At 33.9% G+C, this 5572-nt stretch overlaps 1 pseudogene; it reads right to left on the bottom strand.

The window, feature by feature from the left end:
- Nucleotides 1–4437: 4437 nt before the first annotated feature.
- On the bottom strand, nucleotides 4438–5043 carry LOC144292062 (regucalcin pseudogene; annotated as a pseudogene).
- Between the last annotated feature and the right edge of the window lie 529 nt (nucleotides 5044–5572).

The raw sequence follows: 5572 nt of genomic DNA, 5'->3' as shown, positions 1-5572 counted from the left end.
AGTGTCTAGGATGATATCTCTGACCCACTAGGAATGGAAAATTCAGACTTATTTTTAGCAAAAGCCTTATTATTTTATTTTATTTTTTTAAAGCCTTATTATTATTTTAAAGTGGACCTAAAATTTAAAGAAATGAAAAAACAGTTTATCAAATTACAGATCATTATTTTATACATAGATAAAATATATATTTTATTATTATACATATATAAATTACATGTATTTATTTATAGATATAATTATCGATATCTAACTAGATATATATTACATATACCATTATTGATGTTTATAGGAAAAGAACCTCTTTTTAAAGAAGGATTCACAGAGTCATCTCCTCCCATCTCATCCTAGCCATCCCCCTGCCTTCTCCTTTATTCAATGAAGAAAATATTTTCACAAAAATGCTACAGAGTTATTGAATAATCTTCACATTTTCCCAAGTGAAGAAATCTCTTCCCATCTCTGAATTTTTATATGTCAACTTTTTTTTTTATATGTCAACTTTTTAAAACTATTAACACTTTATTTATATTCTGATTATTTGTATTTACTTATTTTTAGCCACAGTGGTAGCTTCCAAACTCTTTTGACTGGTACTTTCAGGAAGAAATACACTTTATAGGGTTATCCAGCGTCCACATGCCTAACCTTACCTTTACCATTCAGGCTCCTCTGCTACATTTGATTCTTACCTGTTGTATTCTATTGTAACCTTACACCATTACACCCATCTATTCTGTCCTTTATCAATCTTATTTTCTTCCATCTGTTTCATCCTATAACCTGATATCCTATTATATTTCCTATTATATCCTACCTTATTCTGTTTATATAAGTTGTGTGGAGAGACATAGAGTATGCACAAGGGTGGGAGGGGGAAGAGAGAGGAGACGGAGAATCCCAACCAGGCGCCAGGCCCAGTGGGGAACCCCACCCAGGGCTTGATCTCATAACCCTGAGATCATGACCTGAGCCCAAAGCAAGAGTGGGATGCTTAACAGACTGAGTCACCCAGGCACCCTTTTATTATATTTTAAATATAAAGACTAAACCCATAAATTGATTACATGCTCAATAAAGTTGTGGTCACTATCTGTAAACCATTTATTTCCTCTCCTTGAGTCAGGATCCATGTTGGACACTTCTTGCATCTTCAGTAGTGGTTAGCTTATGTATCATATATATATATATATGCACACATTTACATATATATATAATGACATACACAAACACACACACACACACACACACATATATATATATATATATATATATATATGGTTAGGTTTTTAACTTGAAACACTGGTCTCTATATAGAGAACTTAACTAAATCCAAACCTAAAGTTAATCCCTAACTCAGAGTTATAGTTTTGGGCAAAACTATTATTCTCTATTAGAAAATTTATTAAGCTCTGTATAGGTTTTTCATCATTAAAAAATTATCTCAAATGTATAGAACTTCTAATGAAGAAAATAGTTTGAGAGGAAAAATTGGGATAACAAATGATTATTCATATTGTATTCACATAACATCTCAGTTGAATTTAATGAAAGGAGCTTGATTTCCTGGTTACAGATTGAAGCACATTTCTTTTGATTAGCCAAGATTTTAACTAGCTCTGCTTTATTAGGATGGGGTGGGAGGAGGTAGGAATTGGGAAGAATAAGTGAAGATATATGAGGAAGAAATTTTGGCAATTTATAAATAATAGACTCCAAAAATTATATCAGTAAAGACTGACCTTTCCTTTGGCTTTTTTACTGGTATTTGAAACAGTACTTATATCATATTTACATTTTTCTTTGTTTGAAACAAGGGAAAAATATAGGCATTATTCCAAAGGGTTGAATAAACGGAGTCACCATACAAGTTGCAGTGGAATCCTGTGCAGATATATTCAGAATTCTAATTACATTTCCAAATTGGACTACTCATGAATATGACTTTAGAAAGGAACACACACACATACACACACACACACACACAGCACGTACACATAGGCAAAATAAAATTGTTCCAATTTTATTTCTCTGGGATGCATTTCAAAGGGAAATATAGGGTACCATTGAGGGTAGATCAACCAGGACAATTTTCTGGAAGCCACTTAAGCACTTTCTTCTTAGAATTTGTTGTTAAAAAATTATTCAGTAAAGAACACTTTAAGTATAATGGAATCTATTTGCAAGATCCTCTGTTTTTGTAGTATAACAACAAAGAGGGTTAAAATAATGTACCATGAATCATGTAATTGGTAATATTACAGTGGAGTTATTTAAGGAACTGAGTACTAAAAGAAAGGGGGAAAAAAAGAAAGAAAAATAACCTTAGATTAAGTGCTTTTTTTTTTCTTCTGTAATTCTCTATTTGTAAAAGTTTTATGTGGATGAGTTCATATTTGCTAAAGATAAGGGATTATTTTGAGTTTCACTTAGCTGACAAACATCTGGGCAAAGCTGTGACCCATGAGGAATGATATTTAATGAAGGACGAGCTATGGATTCTATACTAATTTGGGCCCCACCAATGCCAAGGGCAGCTCCTCAGGGTAACAGTGCCAACTATTCATCATGCTTTGGCTTCACAGGTGGCCTTGTTCTCTGATGAAAATCTGCAGTTCACTGGACATTGCTCATGACTGAGAAGCTGAAACTGAAGCAAATGACAGAGATCAGTTGACTTCATGTCTATATACAAAAAACATTCCCTTCAGAGAAACAAAATCAAAGAAGTGAAGAGATGTATACATTCCTCTTAGAAATGTTTTCCTAATTCCAATTAGGTCCAAACATGGCATGCTAGGAACTTGTGAAATTTTCTTTCGGTAGGATAAGCTTGAAAAAATATTTTTCAGAGACTTCTTTTTGAATTACTGACCTACTACCCTTTGTATTTCTAAACGATAACTCCTCTAGGAAAAAAATTGCTCAGTGTAGTACTCTGGGAAGAAAGCTTTTGACCACTCTTCACACTGTATTCTTAATGGAGAACACAGTACAACAATAGATTCAGTGCTAAAAATTATGCCCTGGCAATAAAAAAAAAATTAGAAAATATTCTAATGTACATATGTAATATTCTACTATATATATATATGTATATAAAAGTTAAGCAACACTTTCTATATTAAGAAGATAAGGAAAAAAAAGAAGATAGGGAGATTTGAATATATGAGATTTTAATGAATTTTTACAAATGTATTTATATTTCTCACTAACATTTTACAGAAGAACTAGAATGAGTTAACATTTCATGTTTTGATGTCTACAATTGCAAAAGGCACTATAATAAAGCTTGAAATAAAATGATTTTGTTTCAAAGCTAAAACTGTTTAGCTGCAAATAAGCCATTTAGCTTCAAACAAGTTATTTAAGTTTTGGGGACTTCTGTTTACTAATCTCTAAAGTATAGTGCTGTCTCACTCACAAGGTGATATTATTACAATTTCTCCCAATTTTGCCTTAACCTACAGCAATAATAGATGCCTACTTCAATGCAGCATCAGTCAATGTGGTAACAGAGTCCAAGGCTAGGGGATTACAAGGCCAATTCTGTACTAGCAGATGGGATCTAGAATTAATTTGGGACAGGGTTGTCTTATTTCAGACAGTACACAGCCAATATTTCTTTTTTATAAGACCATATGAGTTATACTAATTTAAAATTCTTTTAAAAAATCAAATCAGATTATTCCATAGAAATAGATTTTATATATTGATTATTAAAATCCTTCAATATATATACCCCAAGACCAGGAAACTTACATCCTACTATATAATTCCAAGCACATTTTAGAATAACATTGAATATATATTATTGTAGTAGGTAAGTCAGATACAACTGGATTTCAAATACTCACTCTCAAAGATATATGACAAAACCGATAGAATCTGAATCTATGAAAGTTTATACCTTATTTGATATTACTTTTCATGAATAGTATTTTTGCATTTTTCCAAAAGTTATATGAATGACATAGAATGTGTGTTTTTCTTGACTTTCTGATGCAAGCCTTCCATATATGAGACTTTATACAATATGTTATTAACTCTTACTCTATAGGAGCAGATATGTACATGTAATTTCAGTCTTGAGTTACTCTAATGTGATTGCAGGATTATAGAAATATAACACATCTACTGTAAAGAATAGAGGTAAGGAAAAACCTTTCTTGTATTATCCTCATATTTTTTCTTTAGTTTTTAGGAGATAGCATTCTGTATTGTCAAGTGGAAAAATAAATAGCTATGCCTAAAATAGATCTTAAAATTAAATGTTTTCTTCCAAATTATAATTAACATACAGATTGAGTTCTATGGCTAAGTAGTTGTTTTTGTTTTGTTTTATTATGTTTGTTTTTGTTTATTAACATCAGACAGTTTTTTACTTGACAAATAAGGACCTTTTTATGTGACTTGAGGAAGAGGCAGCTTAACTGGTTACATAATATGAAAAGAAATACCAGCAATATTAAGAAGAATAATGAAAAGGCACACACAGATCTTTCCTGTCTGCTGGTTGTCAAAGGCATCTGCAGAGTAGGACGGGCTGTCTGTGTTGCAGAAGATTTTGTGGACCAGGGACCAATCCAACCAATTGGAGATGTCCACCTGGTCAAAGTACTTGTCCACATGGTGGCCAGGAAAGAGGGAGTTCCAGGACCCCTGGTGCTGCTCCAGAGCTGCTGGGGCATTTTCCTCACACAGCAACTATCTCCCAGCATGATCTACCTTCCATCATTGACTCAGTTGTTTTTCTTGTCTTTATCTACTGAACAACTGCAGAATGATTGTCCCAGTTCAAAGCGTAGAACTCTGTTCCAATGGTGGCGACCGACATAGCCTCCTGACTGCTGAAGTGCCACAGAACTGATGGGGGCACCCACAGTCACTTGCTGCACTTATTTCCTGAGCAAATCCCACAGGCAAACCTTTTTTGCAGGAATATCTAGGAAGAGCAGAGAACTGGATGCCTCCTCTTACCCTGGAGAATTCCCAGCACCAGCAGTTCTTCAGTAAAAGACACTGAATCTTCATGGAAGACATTGTCATGGGAGAGATCTTTGTGCTAGTGACCCTCAGAGAGCTGGCTCCTCCATAGCTTTTGAATTCTTGCTTCTGTGTTCTTGTAAATCTTGGCTTTAACTTTCATATTCCATTTTTATGTATATGCCGGTAAATGATGGTTGAACCTCCTGGTTGTATTACATAGCCTGATGGTGTCTTTCAAGTCCCTTATGTTCTACTCTCTGGTTATTAGATTTAGCATGTAAGAAACCTATTGAAATTTTAAGCCAGCTCAAACCTTTCTGTCTAGGTTAATTCTTTGAATCTTTGAGCTGCAAAGGCTATTTACCAGACTTTTCCTATTAACTGTATTTTTAGTCCCCTCTGGCAAATTCAGGATTAATTTCCCAACAACCTGAGGATGTAACATTCAGCTGCTGGAGTAACTCCATTTCTACCCTAGAAGCAGAAAGGATGTGTGCATTAATTTTGCACCCAAACAGCTTGAATGTTATGCTCTCTAACTGCCCTTCTTTGCTGACTAGGGAAACTTTGTGTTGGGAATTCC

Source organism: Canis aureus, chromosome 21 (genome assembly GCF_053574225.1).
Source record: "Canis aureus isolate CA01 chromosome 21, VMU_Caureus_v.1.0, whole genome shotgun sequence".
Taxonomy (NCBI): domain Eukaryota; kingdom Metazoa; phylum Chordata; class Mammalia; order Carnivora; family Canidae; genus Canis; species Canis aureus.
The sequence above is the reverse complement of the archived record's forward strand: the minus strand, read 5'-3'. Positions and strand labels throughout refer to the sequence as shown.